General features: G+C 44.1%; 1 protein-coding gene across 1 annotated transcript in view; it reads right to left on the bottom strand.

The window, feature by feature from the left end:
• The window catches only part of LOC148981390 (uncharacterized), a 208,363-nt gene that overhangs the window by 32,725 nt on the left and 153,074 nt on the right, over window positions 1-22,564 (bottom strand). The window lies entirely within an intron of this gene.

The raw sequence follows: 22,564 nt of genomic DNA, 5'->3' as shown, positions 1-22,564 counted from the left end.
CGAAACACAAGCGCAACAGCTTCTGAGTCTTCACAAGAGCTCTATGTATGAATTTTGTCTGTCTGTCTAATATTGTATATTTATATATATTGATATGGCGAGCAAACAACAGCAGAATTTCAGAAAGTGTGTTCATCCCTGCCCTCGCTTCATCACGGGTGGGGATACACACGATCTGTGTGTTGTTTGTTTGGGAGTGCAGTATGCTCAGTCGGCTCTCGAGGGGGCCGGCTGTGAGCACTGCGAGTGTCTGCCCATGAAGACACTTCGCTCCCGCCGGGCACTCTTCGAGGAGAGTGGTTCGGTGCGCGCTCCCCGCGGCTCGGGTCCCGCTGCTGCCGAGGCACAGCGAAGGCTTGCGTCGTGGGGATCGCAGATGGATCTATCAGCGGGGATTGAGACGGGCCCCGCCCTTTCTCTGCCCTTACCTGGTAGATCCAGTGCCTCAGTTCTCGCTGCGGGGGTCCGCGTTGCGGTTTCTCCTGCCCGGGCTGAGGCGCCATCACTTCAATTATCCAGTTCTGAGGAGCTGGATGTTGAAAGTGTGGATGCAGAGTCTATGGACTCAGTGGAGATCGGGGACTCGCCATCCCAGTCTCCCGCGAATGTAGTAAAAAAAAAAAAAAAAAAAGAGAATGGAAAAAAAAAAAAAATGGAGGTTTTTGACTCGGGCTGTGGAAAAATTAAGCATTGAATGGCCAGTTGAGAAACAAGAGTCGAGAGAGTAAAATGGATGAGAGATTTTTAAAATCACACTCACTACCTCCATGCCGGTGTTTGCCCTTCTTCCCCCATCTACACACCGAGGTGTGTAGATCGTGGAACAAACCAGTGTCAGCTAGAATTTTGACACACCAGACCTCTATGTATGCTAATATTGCTGGGTCTAGGAGATATGAGTGAGGGGGAGGTCGTCGGCACTGACGTGATTAATGAGCTGCGTCAGGCGGCAGATACTTCTCTCCGTGCCACCAAGGAGACGGCCAGATCAGTCGGCCGCTCTATGGCAGCCCTGGTGGCCACGGAGAGGCATCTGTGGCTAAATCTGGCTAATATGAAGGAGAAAGATCAAGCTTTTCTCCTGGATGCGCCGCTGTCGACCGAAAAAACAGGCAGCGGCGCTCCAGAAATGTCTCCCCCTCCGTACTCATCCTTCGGGGGCTGCTGGGCGAGAGCAGCCCCGCCCGTCGGGTTCCTCGCATAGGGCGCAGCAGAAGAAGAGCGTTGCGTCTCGGGCTCCTCCCCAGCAAAACTGGGCTGAGACGCGGCGTTCTCAGGCGAGGTCTTCCCGGGATAGAACCGATCTGAGGACGGTTATTGTCGCCAGGAAGGCTTCGTCGAAGAAGTCCTGACGCCACTGGTGTCAGGCTACTGAGGGTGGTCCCCACCGTGAGACAGAGGTGTTCGCCGCTGAATCCGGCGCCCGCTCTCTCTCGGTGCCCTCAGGGGTTCGTTCTGCCAACCCTGCCTGTAATGGGGGGTGCAGACGGTCCCAGCGAGCGATTTCCCGAGGGACGCTCGTTTGCTCCGAGGAGCGATACAGAACGGTCGTTAAACCCTGCCTGTGCGCGGTCACAGGGCGCTGTTTCTGTTTTAAAAACTACTCCAGAGGCCAGTCTCGAGAGACTGGTACCCTTAGTAGAATTTCTGGTAGAATGGGGAAGTCTTCCAAATATATCTCGTTGGGTCCTGCAGACTATCGAACGCGGGTACGCGATCCAGTTCAGGTCGCGTCCACCTCGTTTCCGGGGGGTTTTGCCCACAGTGGTGACCCCCGAGCAGGCTCTGGTTATGGAACAAGAAGTGAAAGCTCTGCTACTGAAGGGGGCGATAGAACGAGTTCTTCCTCCCGACAGAGAGCTGGGGTGTTAAAGCCGGTACTTCATTGTTCCAAAGAAGGATGGGGGGCTGCGTCCGATTTTAGACCTGCGCCTCTTAAATCGGTCAGTAGGGAAGCTCAAGTTCAAAATGCTGACTCTCAAGCAGATCGTGTCACAGATCAGGTCCGAGGACTGGTTTGTCACGATAGACCTAAAAGACGCGTACTTCCATATCTCCATCCTTCCGCAACATCGGAAGTTCCTGAGGTTCGCTTTTGGGGGCGAAGCGTACCAATATCGGGTCCTTCCATTCGGCCTAGCGTTATCTCCTCGAACCTTCACGAAATGCATGGACGCGGCCTTGGCCCGCTGCGTCTCCAGGGCATTCACATTTTAAATTACATCGACGATTGGTTGATTCTGGCTCAATCGGAGCATCAGGCGATTCGGCATCGAGATGCCGTCCTCGCCCACATCAGAAGGTTGGGGTTGAGACTCAACGCCAAGAAGAGTGTGCTTTCGCCAGTTCAGCGGACCACTTCTCTAGGCGTAGTATGGGATTCGACGACGATGCAGGCACGTCTGTCGCCGGCTTGTATAGCCTCGATTATCTCGACTGTCAAGCAAGTGAAGCTAGGCCAGTCACTCACTGTAAAGGAATTCCAGAGAATTCTGGGTCTGATGGCAGCAGCATCCAACGTGTTACCGTGCGGCCTGCTGTACATGAGACCACTACAGTGGTGGCTCAGGACCAAGGGGTTCTCCCCGAGGGGAAAGCCGCTCTGCAAGATCAAGGTCACGCGACGTGGTCTCCGTGCCCTGGCTATGTGGAAAGAACCTTGGTTCCTGTCCCTGGGACCTGCGCTGGGAGCCCCGTGTCGCCGGGTAACGGTGACGACGGATGCCTCTCTCACGGGCTGGGGAGCGATCATGAGTGGTTGCTCGGCCCGCGGGCTGTGGCAAGACCATCATCTCCGATGGCATATAAATTGTCTAGAGATGATGGCGGTGTTTCAGGCTCTGAAACACTTTCTCCCAGACCTCAGAGATCATCATGTTCTTGTCCGGTCAGACAACATGTCTGTGGTCTCTTACATAAACCACCAGGGGGGTCTGCAGGGACCCGTTCTGCTGAACCTGCCTGTGAGGGTGGGCGCAGACGGTCCTAGCGAGTGGTTTCCCGAGGGAAGCTCGTTTGCTCCGAGGAGCGATACAGAACAGTCGTTAAACCCTGCCTGTGCGCGGTCACAGGGCACTGTTTCTGTCTCTATAATTACTCCAGAGGCCAGTCTCGAGAGACTGGTACCCTTAGTGGAATTTCTGGCAAGATGGGAAAGTCTTCCAAATATATCTCGATGGGTCCTGCAGACTATCGAACGCGGGTACGCGATCCAGTTCAGGTCACGTCCGCCTCGTTTTCGGGGGATTTTGCCTACAGTGGTATCCCCCGAGCAGGCTCTGGTCATGGAACAAGAGGTGAAAGCTCTGTCACTGAAGGGGGCGATAGAACGAGTTCTTCCCCCCGACAGAGAGTTGGGGTATTACAGCCGTTACTTCATTGTTCCAAAGAAGCTAACGATATACGCCTCCCTAACGGGCTGGGGGCGATCATGAGTGGTCGCTCGGCCCGGGGTCTGTGGACTTTCTCCCAGACCTAAGGGGTCACCATGTTCTTGTCCGGTCAGACAGCACATCGGTGGTCTTTTTATAGACCATCAAGGGGGTCTGCGCTCATGTCCATTATTCAGGCAAGCGCCAGATCCTTCTGTGGGCCCAGGGGAAGCTTCTTTCTTTGGCGATTATATATCCCAGGATATTTAAATCGGGGAGCAGACATCCTGTCGAGGCAGGGGCAGAGGCCCGGGGAGTGGAGACTCCACCCCGAGGTGGTGGAGCTCCTATGGAGTCATTTCGGTCATACCGAGGTAGGCCTATTTGAATCTAGGGACTGAGACACTGCATGCTGTGGTTTCTCTGTATCCACCAGCCCCTCTGGGGTTGGATGCGATGGTACAGAAGTGGCCGAGGTCACCCCTGTACGCATTTCCCCCGATTGCTCTGCTCCCAGGAGTTCTGGAGAGGGTTCACCGAGTCGGGGTCTTTCTACTGTTAGTAGCCCCGCGTTGGCCGGCCCGAGTATGGATGCGGGTCGATACTTCACCCCCGCCCAGATCTATGGAGGTTGTGGCTTGGCCTCTGAGGGGGCCCAGCTCATAGAATCGGGTCTCTCGACTGAGGTCGTGGAGACCATCCTCCAATCCAGAGCTCCGTCCACGAGGAGATTATATGCCTTGAGGTGGCAATGTTTCACCTCTTGGTGGGGAGAACACCAGTTGGACCCAGTTAACTGCCCGGTGTGGCGGTGCTGGAATTCCTTCAGGAGCATTTCTCCACAGGGTTATCCCACTCCACATGGTGTGTGTGGTGGCCTATCTGCTTACCACGTCCCTTTGAGTGGGGCTTTTCACGGGAGATACCCATTGGTAATTCTTTTTCTTCGTGGTATTGTGAGGTCAGACCAAGAGAAACTAATCTGCTCTGCCCTCTGAGGGCTCTAGATGCTTATGTCCACAGAGCTGCCCTGTGGAGAAAGCCTGAACAGTTTTCTGTTTGTTTTGGACCTCCGAAGAAAGGTTGTCCCGCATCTGAGCAGAGGTTGAGTAAGTGAGTGGTCGAGGCCATCTCATTTGCATATGAGTCCGCCGGCCAGCCTTCTCCTTTGGCTGTCTGGGCTCACTCAACCAGGGGTATGGTAGCTCCGCTCCAGGGGCGCAGGTGCTTTCGTCTAAATATGTGCCTGATTTCATACAACGGACACCTGCTCGCATGGCGGCGTTGGTATTAGCGTTCCCACAGCGTTTACACGCAGCTCGAAGTTCCCTGAATGGGAACGTCTCTGGTTACGTATGTAACCCTAGTTCCCTGAAGGGAACGAGACGCTGCGTGTCTATGCCATACTCCCAGCATGCCCGTGAGCGCTTGCTTCAGCCCTATCAGAAGCTGTTGCGCTTGTGTTTCGGGGATGCTTTATAGTTTCCTGGTCGATACGTCACCCCGCCTATGACGTTCCGTCTCGCCATTGGACAGATTTCATACGTGCTTCATGACTCGTCACGCAGAGGCGTTCCCACGGCGTTTACACGCAGCGTCTCGTTCCCTTCAGGGAACTAGGGTTACATACGTAACCAGAGACGTTTTAAAGTTAAGACACACATGCACACATATTTTAGCGCTTCGTCACTTAGGCCTATTTGGTTTACCTGGAAACATTTCCGTTGTGGTCTGTGTTATTTGTTACTTTTGCAGTGCATTTCTGTATTTGGAGCACACATGTGTTGTGACACTGATGACAATGTTTTTTTTTAATTTGCAGTTGTTTTTTTTTCTATTTGCAAGTATTTGCTTCAGTTGCAGCACGTTGAGGTTTCTCGGCCACCGTACGGTGGGCTGCTGTGGGCCAGAAAGTCCAGGGCCACTTTTTGGTCCCAGTCTGCCCCTGCCTAGTATCCGCTGACAAACCACACCAAGGGAGCTACTTCCAGAAGTTAGCCAGAGAAGGGGGTCTGTCATAGCCTACTTCAATGACAGGATGCCTCTTAAAGTGGGACCCGAGGAAAGATCTGGGTCTGAGCCACATAGAACTTGTTTGGCTTTTTCAGTATGATTTGAGTCACTCCACTGTTTCACAATTTATTGCATTACACAAACATAGTTTTAAAGTTCCTTCATAAGTCTGTCTATCAGAGGAAACATCTGAGCACATCGGCAGATATACTGAAGTCTTAGTTAAACTCTCAGGGCAAGACATTCTGTTACTGTAGGTCAAAAATGCCTGCATGAAGCAAAATATAGAAAATGCCTTTCAATAAGGCAATTCCTCTTAGGAAGGACACAGACGTTGTTCTTGCAGAATGGGTAATGGATCAATTTGCTTTGCTCTTGAGCTGTTGAGACGAGGAGGAGATAAATCACAATACTAACCTTCATTGCTAGAGAGTTTTGCAGAGGTGGATGAGTTTTATTTATTTACTTTATGTATTTACTAAACTTGGATTTTGTCAAGTAAGAAGGCTGACGATGACTATTTTCTTCACTATAAATATTCACTTATAACAGATCTCCAAGTATACCAGTACTTCTCCTTGTAGGGACACATTTTTTTCTAGTTCCCTTATCCATATAAGGCGAAGTGAATTTAAAGTGAATTACCCAATACTCTGACATCTCCCCATTTGAAGAACTTTCCTTTTGTAAACAGAAGATCTGGTATCCCAAATTACTATGACATATTACCTCTAAATCCATGGATACAATGTTATGTTTTAAGTATTCACATTATGTTCTCTAAAACACCCACTTATTCTTTTTTGAGGCTCAGTTTGTTAACCTCAGTTCACGATTTAAAATAACACAGATATAATGAACAAACAATGAACAATTTGTTTGTTTGTTTGTTTGTTTAACTGTTTGTTTTATAGGCTAAAATTAGTTTCAACTTATATTAATGTATTTTTACTGTAATATTTCAATTTAACGAATTAACATTAGTTCATGTATTATAAACAAACACTAAATAACAATTGAACACTCAGATTTAAACATATAGCCTAGAATATCAATTGCTGTTTTTGTGTATGTTTGTGTTAACAAACTGAACCTTATTGCAAAGTGTTTCATTAAAAAACGGTGTGATTACAATATGACTTTTTTATTTTTGAATTGTCATATTGTCACAAACTGCCTGTTTTTGTTTCAGTTTCATGAACTTTCCATTGTTCCAATTTCCCGCTCCTCGGTTGTTACCATGGTTTCTGATTTTTGAGTCATCGTCAGTTCGTCATTTGAGTTCAATCACTATATGTATTTAAGTTATTTTTATTCATTCAGTTATTGTCTGGTAGAGGTCCAGACAAAGGAGAAGGAGAAGGAGAAGGCGAAGGAGAATTAGATGGTGGAAGAGGAAAAGTAGGAGTTGTTGCCACTCTAGTTGCCCATGTCTTTGTCCATTGTATGTATAATATGATGGAGTCTGGGCAACGAGTACCGCCAAACTTGAGTATTTAGTATTTATTTATTTATTTGAACATAAAAATTTAAAAAATAATCAATCAAAGAAACTAATAATAAAAAAAACAAAAAACAAATAAACAACAAAGTAAAACTACATACTTTCAAAAACTAAGACTTCTATCTATTTACATGCACAAAAGGAGGCAGGAAGGAGTAAAAATCATATACTCCTACTCCTTTATACAATTTCTACCATATTTAATGACATAACTACGAAATAATATGTCTACAGAGATATTAATCTATAATCAATTAAAAAACATTCAAAAGTTCTAATCACATAGCAATATTACACATACATGACAATAGTTACAAATACTACAAATGATTCAATATAAGCACACTTTATTATTAGCACTGTATCTCTCTATACCTCTGGAATATAGTTTCTTTGAACATCTTGGAGTTTTAAAATTTTCTGGGAGTTTTAAAATTTTCTTCTCTTTCTTCTCTCCACCTTCTCTTTCAGAAAACCTTTTCTGTATATTGCCAGCAGGCAATAAATTGTCTCTAGCCTTGAACATAATGACTGCTGTTTGAAATTCAACCAAATCAAATAATTTTAATGCTTTTATTGGTGTGATCCAAATGTCCAGTGTTATGAATTATTCTCATTGCTTTTTTTTTGAAGTATAAATAACGATTGCAATGTACTGTATGTTGATGTGTTGCCCCAAATCTCTAGACAGTAATTTCAATACAGGAACACCAGTGAACAATACAAAATGTGTAGTGATCTGTAATCCAGAATGTACTTAGCTTTAAACAGGACTGAACAACGCAAATACTTCTTGACAATTTTGTTTGAATGTGTTTTGTATGAGATTTACAGCAAATCTTGTCGTCTATAATCACTCCAAGGAATTTTAGTATTTCAAGTACTATATTACATAACGTCTCGGTTACGGATGTAACCCTCGTTCCCTGAGTAGGGAAACAGAGACGTTACGTCGGAATGACGGAGAATGGGGGTTTCGCATAGAAAGCCAATCCTCTTAGAGTATTTAAAAACGAGCCAATGGCATGAAAATGCCTTGGGTCTGCGGAATTTGCATACACTGTAAAAAATTTCCGTAAAAATACGGTACAATGTACCATATAAATGTGAAGGATTTTTTCCGTATTTGCCTTTTACGGTTCTTTTACCCTTATTTTGAATTACGCGTTGCATTGTGGGAACAAGATCCCGGCCACGCGAAAAGTTTAAGACGCATCCGCCATTACACACGCAGATGACCGCGGGCAAAGTTGCTTTTTAGAGGCGGATTTCGGGTGTGTGGAAGCCATTCTAACACTTATGTGGTAAAACTTAAACTTAAAAACGAAAATTATGTTTTGCTTGATGTCAAAAAAGCTGTTAACGTAACGTTATTTTTAGTTACCATCTGGCATTAACTGTTAGGCAAATGAATGTCGGAGCCGTCACGTTTATCATTTTATGCATATCGTCACACATTGAAAGATTTAGTTAAGACTCGTGGAGGTTCTCGATTGTAGTGTCCTTGTTGTAATGGGCTTATTTACTTTTATTTGTTGCGATGCGGTTTATTTCTTGCCGAGCGAATCCGTTAACCAGTTGTGATAGTTCTAACGTTAGCTAGTGTTTTTAGAGCAATTTAATGCCTTCAAACAAAAGCAACCAGAGGAATCGTCAAGAAAAGTAAACGCCATTAAGACTTGCTTGATTTGAAAGGCATGAAGACACAACGTGAAGAGTGTGTGAATATGCAGTAACTTAACCGGTACAGCTGGATCAAGGAAAACACCAGCACCTTTTCTACAAAAAGAGGTAAGTTAACGTTATGTTTATGTTAGACTTCATGTTTTTGTTTAGATGACACACACGACTTTAAACCCCAAATAATGAAAGATTAATTTACATTTAGCATGTCTGCTATTATCTAAACTTCTGCCTGTAATGTTAGTCATTCTTTCCCTCCTCAATTGTTTATTTCATAATGTTTCTGTTTTCTTAACTACACTGTAAAAAATGATTTTTTGGTTAAGTAAATACTAGTGAAAAAACCCAATGTAATTTACTTGAAAAAGTTAGTTCAGGCAAGAATTTAAAAAACTAAGTAAATTCCATATCAGTACTTATTTCAAGCGAGTATAAATGAAAGAGCAATATCAACTCAATAAAATTAAGTAAAAATTACTCAACTTTTCTGATACTGGGGTTCCCATCATGCACTGGACCTTGAATAATTAATGAGGTTCATTTTTCACTGGTTTCCAGCTGTATTTACACTGTTTTATCATTGATTTTTGTTTTCAGTATTAGTAAATTGCCATTTTGTGACATTTCGAGTACATTTTTTGCTTAAAACGACACATTCAAACACAAAAACGATCCATCAAATGTTACCACCATTGTGTATTGTCTACCAAGTATTGAGGTGTTTGCATTCACATAAGGCTTAAAGTCTGACATGATGTATATATAAATTACTTAGATGATCTAAGTAAAGAACATACTATAAATGACTAATACAATTCAATATAATTGTTTTAGTGAAGTGTAATATAAAGGCAAAGGAAATCGGTATTAATCAACCTTTTACAAGCCGAGTTAAAATTACTTATTTTAATTTTTGTAAAGTTTACTTAATTCCACATTCCAAGTAAATTTAACTTAAAGATTTCTAATTAAAGCTACTGATAAATATGTTTAGGTTTTTACTTGGCAAATCTTTGTAAATTTACTAGCATTTTCTGAGTGAGATCGTTTAGCAAGGTTTTTTCAAGTAAATCCTACTCCAAATTTTTTACAGTGTATTAACAGGACTTTTCTGCTGTAGTTTACATCCCAAGCACCACCTGCATGCTTCTTATGGGTTTGTATTTTGTTTTATTAGCATTATTATGAATTTTCAATACTGGCAAAACACATTTGAATTTAAAGTCTGAAGAATAAAGTCTGTTTATAGAAAAAGTTGGTTGCTGAATACTCCCTTCAAAGATATATGTTTACATGGTCAGTAGAAATACAAATTGTATAGGGAAGATTTAAACAACTATGTTTAAAGCGTTTTTTTGAAGTGATCGTGTTATGTTTTTCATTTTGTAATATCTTTTTTTGTTTCAGGTGGTGGACATTCAGGGTTGCTGTCATTCAAGAAGTTATTGACCACATTTCCTACCCTATTGAGGCAGTAAGATGCAAAATACCTGAAGAAAATGGCACTTATCCAGGAGTTCATATAAAGGTAAGCAACACATTTTTAATGAAATTATTTATAGAACATGTTATTGTGATTCTGTTTATTTAGTTGAAAATAATTAAACATATTAGAATGTAGCCTATAGTTGAGCATGCAGACAAACTGACATGACATGCAATTGGAGTCCACTGGAAAAAAAGTCTTAGCATTTTTTAAACAGTGTTTGAATTTGAGAGAATTAGGGATGGCCGATAATTTGTTTTTAGTTGATAATTTAGTAAATGTAAAATGCTGTTCATTTGTTTTTCAACCTCAACCTGGTCTACATGATACTTTGTAGTTAATTTTCCTTCATTTAATAGCTAAAAACATATCCGTTTTTTTTGTTTTTTTTTTCATTTCCATATTTCCTGTGTAGAAATCCTGAACGAAGGTTGAAAAGGTTGAGATGAAGGAAACGTCCCCATTCCTCCAAAACTGCTGAAGGTCCTGTATGAACAACTTCGAAAAACCAGGTAAAGTTTCAAACTTTTGTCAGATCTCAAAATGGAACTTTAACTGAACATACCGAAAAATGAACGTTTTTCATGCAAGTTGTTAAGATCTTAAAGGTGCCATATGGAATCATTGAGGTAAAAATATCCAAAAAATGAGCTACACACATCAAAAGAATGAGAAGAAATAAGTGCAATGATATCATTAAAAAAATGACAAGTTATAGTGCTGCCGAGATATAAGCTAAATTAGCATGCTAAATTATTAGCCCCGGCCCGGCAGGTGTCATAATACCAGTTTCGGCCATGGGTGGCGGTATGCGGGCGGGCAACCTTACCACCAGCCAAACTGCAGTAACCGCGAGTAAGTCGCGCCGGCTGTGTGTACTTGAACAAATTTGAACCTGATGTCATGTCGTGATGTCGTGTGGAAATACAGCCCACTACTAAATTTCAGTTCAGGGATGAGTTAAATAAATGATTGGTCGATATTATGCATGAGGAATACTTTTTGGTAAGTTGTAACATATCTTTCAACAGTGTTCGTGTTCTTTTACCATTAGTAGAGATGATCGGTTCACGTGCGCTAGGGATCTGTCGTCTAACATTTACAAGCGCCAAAACTGCATTTATTGTTTGAATTGCGTAATAAAATTAACAGAATCTGAGAGCTGAGATCGGTCTCTGTGTCCTTTTCTGTGCATGACAAAATGGATGTGGCGTGAGAGTGTGTGAAAAGTTGTGTCTCACGGTGAATTTGTGAGAGTTGGCAGCTCTGAAAGGCGCTAGCTTGGTCCACATCAGGGAATGCTGTCTGTCAAATTAATTCAAACAAATGATAACAAATGTAACATGAGCAAAACGAATACCATAAACTAAAAATGCCTGGGCTTTAATTTTCCCATATCGTCGAAATGCACCGGCTTGTCTATGAGACGGCCTTAATAATTTAGTATTGAGATGTTGTTCATTTAGTCTCTAATCTCTGAAAATCTCCAAATGAACCACGTGAAACTGTGGTCTTCCAACCTTTTACTATTAGTTTTACTGACTAATATGCGCGTGGGAGACCCGCTCGCCCGTGTTGTTTGAAGACATGAGTGCGCGCGGCCGCGGAGGTATTTTTCTGGAGGTATACTGCCTCCATCTGGTATGGAATAAGGTGTATGATTCGATTTGTTATCCCAGAGGGCACCTTTAAAGGGATAGTTCACTTTGAAATACATTTTTGAAATCTTTTATACCTCAAGGACATCCAAGATGTAGGTGTCTTTGTTTCCACAGTATTTTCAAGTTTGATATTTTTAGGTCAAACCGTTCTTGTCTGTCAGTCATATAATGGAGGTTTATGGGGTTCACCCTGGGTCCCCCTAAAGAGCATGCACAGAGAAGTCCAAATTAAACATGATTTAATGACTCGTGAACAGTGTTGGGGAAAGTTACTTTTGAAAGTAATGCATTACAATATTTAGTTACTCCATAAAAAAGTAACTAATTGCGTTACTTAGTTACTTTTTATGGAAAGTAATGTGTTACGTTACTTTTGAGTTACTTATGCGTTTCTTTTTCTTACCTGGCTGAGGCTTGATCTCTCTCAGGTCTTACAGGTGTTTTTTCGACAGAGAAGTTATTGTACTAGTGTTTAAAGCAGTAATATATTCAACAACAGCCTATATAAGCACCTTAATGTTCTTTTAAAAACACAAATATATTGAATAATAATATAGAGTAATATTATATTCGGAGACCTTAATGTTCTTTTAAAAACACATATATATTGAATAATAATATAGAATAATATTATATTTGGAGAACTTCCTGATCCCAGAGCTATGCATGCTATATAAAATATCAATAAACATTACAGATTATGGAAAGTAATGTGTTTTTTACTTTTGTACTTTTTGTGTGGGTAGACTATATAAAGTGAATTCACCATCCATTGTAATAATAAGGAGTGTAATACTAGCAAATTGCCATTATGAAATAAGTTATATTAGGGTAAAAGACATATCTCAAACATTTAAAATGTTTTATTAACTTTATAGAGGACAATAAGATGATACTTGAGAACAAACAACATCACCAATTAAACAGATCTGTCAGCTTTCTATTAAGTGTCCTCAAAACAAAATTATTTTATGCACAAAGTCAGATCACTTCTGCAATACAATGCAGAAAAATGTAGTCAATGTAATATTAGAGTATTATCTTAATAAGAGTTCACTACTTCATCTGGTTTTTTTTTCAAAGTAACTATTGTAGCGCAGCAGGAGTAGTTTCTCAAAACCCTGCTCTGTGAGACGGTTTCATTAACTTATTAGAGAACAATAAGATAATACTTATGAACAAACAACATCACCAATTAAACAGATGTGTCAGCTTTCTATTAAGTGTCCTCAAAACAAAATTATTTTATCCAAAAAAAAAAAAGTCTAGATCACATCTGGAATACAATGCAAAACATGTATTCAATGTAATGTTAAGTATCGTCTTAAGAGGTCACTATTTCATCAGGGTTTTATTTTCAAAGTAATGATTGTAGCGCAGCAGGAGAAGTTTCTCAAAACGCTGGTCTGTGAGACGGTTCCTTTTTGGGGTGAGGATGAGACTTCCAATACTAAACAGCCTCTCAACTGGTGCACTGGAAGGTGTTGCTGTGTTGGCTTTCAAAAAGATCTTCAAAATCCTGGGGAAATCATGTAAATTTCCCATATTAGCTGATTTCAGGTATTCACATATCTCCACGTCCACAGTAATTGCTTGGTCGTCATGTTGATTCTCATCTTCAGGAAATGCAAAGAAGTCATTTTCATGGTCTCTGCTTTCAGGAGACTGCAGTGGCCCTTTCTGTGGTATCTCAATGGTGAGAGCACGACACTGTGCTGCCAGAATCATCTTGATGTTGTCTTTTCTTGTTTCATCCCTCAGCCACCGCAGCTTGAATTTTGGCAGGGTTACCGCAGCAATCAAAGCTTCATCGCTGTCAAGGATGGAGCTAAAGCGTGTCTTGATAGCCTGCAAGAGAATTTTAGATGAGTTACACAGTTAATACTCTAATAGACATTAATTCATAACAGAATAATACAATTTATGTCAGGAAAATTTTTGAATTAAGAACTAAAATAAAAAAAGTAGAAATAAACTTAAAGGTTGTATCAGAACTGCTTGATAGCTATATTGAACTCATTTCATAGTTGATGAACTACACTATTATACTGAACCAAACGAAATAAACGCTGAACTGATTTGAACTGTCTAATAATTACTATTTACTTTTTTTCTTTTTAGAGCTGCTTTACAGCTAAACTGAATTCTGTTATTATTGCATTATTCAGCTAAATTGCATTATTGAATCATTGTTTTCCTTGTATCCCTGTAAATCTGCTTTGAAACAATCTATATTGTATAAAGTGCTATAAAAATACAGAAAAACTCCATCAGGTGACCAAATAGAGAAAAAATAAAAAACATTGGGAGAACCCAGGCTTAGTTGGGGGCCAGTTTTTCTCTGGCATTTATGAACTAGAGGCCAGATTTAACTGTAAAATTAAAATATTATATGAATGCCTGGTTGAAGAGATGTGTCTTTAATCTAGTTTTAAACTAGATTATTGAATAATAATAATAATAATAATAATAATAAGACCATATTGAACAGAATTACCTGAACTATGAGGTCTGGGAGGTCAGCCATCATATGAGAGAGGTCTTCTTTCAGTGCCAAGATTTTGGTCATCAGGATTTCAAGGGTAGGTTGAAGGATGCCATAGAAACATTCATCTTCACCTTGAAGTATATCCAGTGCCATACAGACAGGCTTCAGAACCTTGCAATATTCTTTAAGGAACTGATACTCTCTCTCTGTAATGCATCTGATGTCCAGGCGAGTGCAAAGTTGATTGAGGTCAACTAAGTGCATGTCTGTGACTCTGCTAAGAGCATCATAAAACGAGTTCCACCTTGTAGATGAAGGGACCAGCAACTTTCTTTTGCTAAATTCTTCCAGGCTCTCTGATGCCACAGTCGATCGACTAACTTTAGACCACAAAGCTGAACATTTTCCAGTTGCACTTCTGTACAGTGCTTTGCAATCTGCCTTCGCCGTCAAAAATTTAACTATGTCGTTTGTGCATATAAGGTTAAGGGTATGCGATGCACACCGGTGATGTGGAGGGAGAACATACCGTTCGCTGGACTCAACGTCATCTCGTAAAACTGCGTGCAAGTCCGTAAAACTGACCTCGTCTTCATCATTCTCTGTTTCGTTATCATCTTCAGCTTGAAACATTCTAAATGCCTTAACGAAGTTCGAGCCATTGTCAGTGACCGTGGCAGTTATCTTACCACAAAGAGCAAATGAGCTGTGAATTTGCTCTAACTCTGCTGCGATGGTATCGTACGTGTGTCTCCCACGAAATCGTCTGCAGGCGATTGCAGCTTTTTTACGATGCAGAGTAGCGGAATCTATCCAGTGTACTGTAATGCCAAGAAAACTTTTATTCTGAGCAGTCCATAGATCTGCAGTGGTTGAAACATATTCCAAATCGGCAAAAGTCTTCTTTAGTTCGGTCTCCATTTCCATATATGCATTGTCCAAAAAACTTGCAAAAGTTTTACGATCGGGCAGCACGGCTCCCGGCTTTTTCCCTGTCACAGGGATTTTGCTGACGATATTTCTAAAAGTGGGCGCCTCCACAGTAGACAGCGGCTGCATCTCCTCAACAATAAAAGCAGCAACCAATTTGTTGAGTTCAGTGGAACTAATTGTTTTAGCTGGTGATGATGAACTGAAATCAAGCTTTTGTTGTTTAGCTTGAGGCGGGATGCAGGTATCATTCGCCGGCGCTCTCTCTTCCAACTCTGCAGTGCTGTGCTTTGCGTGCAGATGTTTTTTTTAAATTTGATGTGGTGTTTTTTGCAGTTGACAAGAGCTTTTCACCAACACATAGTTTACACCTAACGATTATTCCCTTCTCCTTTTCTTCGACGATTTCAAAATAATGAGCATACTTCCATCACAGTAATGTAATCTGGCCTGCCATATCTCCGTTTCTGAAAAAGCAAATTAATTAAACTGAAAAGTAACGCACATTACTTTTATTAAAAAGTAACTCAAATATTAATGTGTAAATTTATAAAGTAATTCATTACTTTACTCGTTACTTCAGAAAAGTAATATTATTACGTAACGCACGTTACTTGTAACGCGTTACCCCCAACACTGCTCGTGAATGTAAGTACACATTGATGGCCTAAAACACGAAACGAGCAGTTTGTGTGAGAAAACAAACAGTATTTATATTGTTTTTACCTCTTGTAATCACAGCCACGTCCAAGTGATCTGAAGGATCACTTCCGGCGCACTTGCGCAGACCACTTCGCCTGTGCCTTCAGATCACTTGGACGTGGCTGTGATTACAAGAGGTAAAAACAATATAAATACTGTTCGTTTTCTTACACAAACCTCTTGTTTCGTGTCTTAGGCCATCAATGTGTACTTGCATTTAACAGTCATTGAATCATGTTTAATTTGGACTTCTCTGTGCATGCTTTTTCAGGTGGACCCAGGGTGAACCCCATAAACCTGCATTATATGACTGACAGACGAGAACGGTTTGACCTAAAAATATCAAAATTGAAAATACTGTGGAAACAAAGGCACCTACATCTTGGATGCCCTAGAAGTAAGATAAAAGATATAAAAAATTAATTTCAAAGTGAACTATCCCTTTAATGAAATCTGAGAGCGTTCTCTCCCTCTGACAGCTCTCCCTCTGCTCACACCTACCACTTTCAAGCTCCAGAAAGATTGTAAGATCATAATAAAAGTAACACAGTGTTAGAGTCCTATCCAAATGTGATGCGATAAGATTCTAGCAACAAGCAACAAAACATTTGTGCCACTTTATAAATTTGGGGTTAAACCACTGGAGTCATATTGAATGCGTTTTAAGAATGTTTACATGAATTTTTTACAAAAATAAAACATGTTCAATATGTATATATTGTTCTTGAATTATTTGCTACCAAAATATATGCTATAAAAACAGAAATTTCTGTATAAGGATTATCTGTGAATAGTACAGAAAATACGGAATTTTCCATTTTAGGTTTGACGGAAATGTCCGTCAATGGTACAGAAAAACTCATAAATCTACGGAAATATCCGTTCTTAGGATTACGGAAGTGCCCGTACAAAAACGGAAAAAGAGATTTTTTTTAACAGTGTAACGTATCTCCGCCCCACCTCGTGGGTATAAAAGGAGGAAGTGAACGCAACCGCAGTATGTCTTCGCTGAGGAGCCGAGACTAAACTCAGGCGTCTACCCAGCGGTACAGCGGAAGTGGCAGGGAGACGTAACGTCTCAGTTCCCTACTCAGAGAACAAGGGTTACATCCGTAACCGAGACGTTCCCTTTCGTAGTCACTCCGAGTTACGTCGAAATGGCGGAGAATGGGGGTCCGTGCCATCACGCCATCTTCACAGCTGTCTTCCAGTGCCCTGCGAAAGTCTAGACTCCTAACAGCTTAGTTTTATGACCAGGAGTCCTACTTTAACACAGGAATACCAAGGTACTCTGGGAAGCATATCCCGGGAGGAATATGCCGCAGTATGCCTACCAAAGGGAGGATTTCAGAATACACATATGGTCCATAGCGACTTCATATGGGACAACACTGGAGTACCAACCTAAGGGTGGCTAGAAGCTTAAAGGGCACCTATTATGGAAAATTCACTTTTACATTGTGTTTGAACATAAATGTGTGTTGGCAGTGTGTGAGCAAAACCACCCTAGAATGATAAAAATCCACCCATTGGTTTTTTTACAATCTCAATAAATCATATGCACTGCCTCAGAACGAGCTGTTCTAAAATCCAGCTATGTGACGTAGAAAGTGAAAAAGGGGTTTGATTGACAGTGTGGTTGTGGCATAGACCCCGCCCTCGGTGATCTGTACATCCTCCATTGTTTCAACGACAGCCGGTAATGTCTCTTGGAAACATAAATGTTCTGTCGTGGACTCGTGGGTTAATCCTGTTGTTGTAGCTTAAAAGTTAATCCTCAACTGTGGATCGTCATCTACTGTTTGCGATCCACCGTCACATCCAGTAACAGTAAGTGTATTTTATGATTTTTGAGCAAATAGTCTTTTCAGTCAATGTCAGCCAATTCAACAACAAATGCGTCTAAAGTTGTTGTCGTCGTAGGATGTCTGTGTAGGCTATATAATTTAAACCTTGTTTGTATAGTGTGTAACCACATGTTTATATATATTTAAAGATATTGTATTAAAAACTGGATATATGTTGTTGTTCTGTAAGTTAGCCATCTCCTCACATTTGCCACAGAAGCACCTGTATGACAAGTAAACATGACGCCACAGGTCCCTGCATAAATGTAATTTCGCTTGTAGTAGCAAACTTTATCACAGAATGTGTATGTAGTTTCAAAAAATGCGCCAGCATTAGTGTTTGTGTGTGTCTGTGTGTTGCACATCCATACTTGCAAAAAGACGCAATTACAAAAACTCTATAAGTACACAAATGTATCAAATAACCATACCGAGACATAGTGGTCCATTCTCATTTATGTTTATTCTGCTTCGTACTATTTATATATTCCGATTCAAACGTACGGCTGAATGACATCCAAAACAGCGGTTTCTCACACTCTCTCAGTACCGACTGCCATTGGTATCAAGTTACGCCCTCATCCAAAGGCAGGGCGGGCATATGCAGCTCATTTGCATTTAAAGCCTCCGAAACAGCTCATTTTTAAGCAGGCCCCAAAATGACATTTTCAAATGGTTATAATAAATTAACTGTGGGATATTTTTAGCTGAAACTTCACAAATACATTCTAGGGACACCAGAGACCAATTTTACATCTTGTAAAAAGGGGCATAATAGGTGCCCTTTAACTCCAGGAATGGCAGATGGCTTGCCAAGGGAAGACACATGCTCAGAGAGGCTTACAGTGGATAATACACATGTGACAGTTACCAGAGGGAACCGTGCACACGGAGGCACCTAGCCGGCATCCAGAGCAATGCATTAGTGCCAGCATCAGAAGTGCTGAAGGACTCAGGGCTTCAACAGAAGACTCAACTGAGAAACATCGCGCTTATCCACTCCGAGGAGTGGAATGGCGAGCAAGCGAAGACACCTAAATGGGTCCAGTACTGGCGGAAGCGAGTACACAAGAGGACAGAGGCTCCACTCGCAGATTATAGAATCTTGCAAACGTGTTCGGTGTCTCCCAGCCTGCAGCTCTGCATATGTCTGTTAGCGAGGCGCCATGCGCTAAAGCCCAAGAGGAAGCCACACTCCGAGTGGAGTGGGCCGTCACACCAAGGGGGCACGGTCGACCTTGCAGTTGGTAAGCCAAAGCTATGGCGTCCACTATCCAGTGAGATAGTCGTTGCTTTGAGAGAGCCCTTCCCTTCTGGCTCCCCCCATAACAGACAAAGAGCTGGTCAGAGGTCCTGAAACACCGCATTCTGTCAACGTAGGCGCGGAGCGCACGTACCGGACAGAGCAGTGCCAAGGCTGGGTCTGCCTCCTCCAGGGGCAGCGTTTGCAGGTTCACCACCTGGTCCCGGAAGGCAGTAATAGGAACCTTGGGCACATATGCACATATGGGTCTCAAGATCACGTGAGAGTCAGCCGGCCTGAATTCCAGGCACGCTTCGTCAACGGAGAATGTATGCAGGTCCCCTACCCTCTTGATAGAGGCCAATGCAACCAGGAGTGCAGTCTTCATGGACAGAAACTATATCTCGACCGATTGCAAAGGCTCAAAGGGAGGCCTCTGCAGAGCACTTAAAACTACTGAGAGGTCCCAAGAGGGCACGAGGGGAGGGCGAGGAGGATTCAGTCTCCTCGCTCCCCTCAGGAACCTGATGACAAGGTCGTGCTTTCCCACAGACTTACCTTCCACTGCTTCATGAGACGCGGCAATGGCCGAGACGTAAACCTTAAGGGTGGAGGGCGACAGCCTACGCTCCAACTCTTCTTGCAGGAAGGAAAGCACGACACCGATCGGACATCTCCGGGGGTCTTCTCCACGGGAAGAGCACCAGTTGACGAAGAGGTTCCACTTCAACACGTAGAGGTGTCTCATGGACGATGCTCTCTAGCGGAAGTGATGGTCGCCGTCACCGCAGGTGGCAGCGAACTCAAACCTGCCTCGTCCCGTCCAGGAGCCACACGTGTAGCTTCCAGAGCTCGGGATGAGGGTGCCACAGGGTGCCCCGTCTCTGAGAGAGTAGGTCTTTCCTCAGAGGAATAGGCCAAGGAGGTGCTGTCGCGAGGAGCATCAATTCGGTGAACCACGTCTTGGTGGGCCAATAAGCGGCTACCAACAAGACCTGCTCCTCGTCCTCCTTGATCTTGCACAGAACCTGTGCAAGAAGGCTCACTGGGGGAAACGCATACTTGCGTGGGCCCCGCGGCCAGCTGTGCGCCAGTGCAGATAAATAAAACAGGGCACAGTGGGATGAGTCCCGGGAGGCGAACAGGTCTATCTGTGCCTACCCGACCTGGTCCCAAATCAGCTGGACCGTCTGGGGATGGAGTCGCCATTCACTGGAGATTGGACGGACCCGTGACAGCTTGTCGGCTGCCAGGTTCCGGTCTCCTGGAATGTAAACGGCACGAAGGGACCTTAGGTGCTTCTGACTCCATAACAGGAGGTGGCGTGCGAGCTGCGACATCCGACGTGAGTGTAGACCACCCTGGTGGTTGATATATACGCTACCGTAGCAGTATTGTCCGACCGGACAAGTATGTGTTGACCCCGAGCAGTGCTCGAAAGCGGTGCAGGGCCAGGCGTACTGCCAGCAGCTCTAGGCAATTGATGTGCATGAGGCGCTGGGGTCCTGTCCAGGAGCCCGCGGCTGCATGACCATTGCACGTGGCTCCCCAACCCGTGGTAGAGGCTTCCGTGGAGACAACGACATGCCTAGAAACTCGCAGAAGAGGGACCCCAGCCCGTAAAAAGCTGAGGTTCGACCACGGGAAGAAGGTCTGGCGGCAAGCCGGAGTCACTGCAACTCTGAGCGAGCCGCGATGCCATGCCCACCTCGGGACTTGATCGCGAAGCCACAGCTGAAGCGGTCTCATATGAAGGAGTCCGAGCGCCGTCTCCGCGGCTGCGGATGCCATGTGCCCCAGGAGCCTCTGAAAAAGTTTCAGTGGGACCGCACTCTTGCCCTCGAACTGTCGAAGACAAGTCAGCAGTGAGTTCGCGCGCTCGCTCGTGAGCTGCGCGGACAAGGAGACCAAGTCTATCTCCATACCGAGAAAAGAGATCCTCTGCACGAGGCAAAGTTTGCTCTTCTCCCGGTTGACCCGAAGGCCCAGACGGGCTAGGTGCCGGAGCACCAGGTCTCTGTGTTCGCAAACCTGTTCTTGAGAGTGTCGAGATAGCCAGCCAATCGTCGAGATAGTTCAGGATGCGAAGCCCCTGTTCGCGAAGGGGAACAAGGGCTGCCTCGATGATCTTCGTAAAGATGCGAGGTGACAGAGCTAACCCCGAATGGGAGAACCGTGTACTGATATGCCTGGCCCTCGAAAGCAAACCAAAGAAACGCTCTGTGTCAAGGCAAGATGGAGACATGAAAGTACGCGTCCTTCAGGTCTATCACTGCAAACCATTCCTGAGGCCGGACGCATTCGAAAATGCGTTTGGCTGTGAGCATTTTGAATGGCAATCGATGAAGAGTACGGTTAAAAATGCGAAGATCCAGGATCGTCGTAACTCACCGGTCTTCTTGGGGACAATGAAGTAGGGGCTGTAAAACCCTGACCTCATCTCGGCTGGAGGGACCATCTCGAATGCACCCTTCGCCAGCAGGGTTGCAATCTCCGCTCTCATGACCGGGGCATTGCCACCGACCACAGTGAAGCGAACTCCCCTGAAACGGGGAGGAGGCCGTGCGAACTGAATCGCATAGCCGAGTCTGATCGTTCTGGTGACCCAGCGGGTCACGCCCCGTGGCTCAAAAGGGACGCAACAAAATTGGGACACACGAGAAAGCTGAATTTTTAAAGAAAAGTATTTATTAACATAAAGGAAATTATACAAAACTGTGTAATGTAGCAGTCAGATATCAGTAGTGTCATGCTAGGTGAATGTGCGGAAATGTAGTGTGCTGTAGTGTCGTGATGCATGCAAAACAAACAATAATCAAAGCAATAGCATCAAATCAAATGGGTCGCCCGCCATCTGCCACTTTGTCTTGCTTCTCTTAAAAGGGGAAAAGGGAAGTTGGCAGCAGGTGTCCCGAATGCCATCAGGTAGAGGGCGGAGAAATCCATCCAAAACAGATGAAACCCACAATTGAGACACAGGACGTCACACCGGGGAGCTCTAATCAAGCTCCCAGGAACCGATCCAGTGGGGTCATACGAACCACAGACGTCCCCCCGGAGGGGCAGCGAGGCGGGGAGACCGGCATGCGCACGGGAGTTACCCCGCGCGGGTGCACAGTCGAGCCCCGGTCCCCGACAGAAGAGACCAGGGAAGGACCAGCGTTCCACGGGGGTCTGTTCTGCTGGGGGCCTGGCGATAGTGGGGGAGGGGAGTGGCGTAGTCGAGGGACGACACACGCTCCCTTCCGCACCCTCAGAGACAGAGGGGAATGAGTGGGGAGACACACTGGGGCGTCGAGCACACTCATTCCAGTCTGTGTGCTCAGTGATAGGGTCAAGTCTTTCTTTAACCAACTCAGGGTGCTGCCCACCCGTGGGTGAGCAGCGGGGAGCTGAGAACAAAAGATTCTCCCCCGGCCCTCCACCGGGGGAAGGAGGGGGCCTGCTACCACCTCCCGGGAAAAACTCGACTCCATCACTGAGCAGCCAATCTCAGGGAAGCCGTTTCGCCTGGTGCTTAGCGGGGCGCGGGGCCTGAGGGGGCTGTGACGCTCTCCTGCGGCCTCCTCCACGACGCAACCCGGATGAAGGACGCTGCTGGGGCCGTGCGGGAGGGAGGGAGCCAAAGGGGGGCGT

This window comes from Pimephales promelas, chromosome 5 (assembly GCF_988280905.1).
Source record: "Pimephales promelas chromosome 5, fPimPro1.hap1.1, whole genome shotgun sequence".
NCBI classification, from domain to species: domain Eukaryota; kingdom Metazoa; phylum Chordata; class Actinopteri; order Cypriniformes; family Leuciscidae; genus Pimephales; species Pimephales promelas.
Note: the sequence above shows the minus strand (reverse complement) of the source record. Positions and strands in the feature narration are given on the sequence as shown.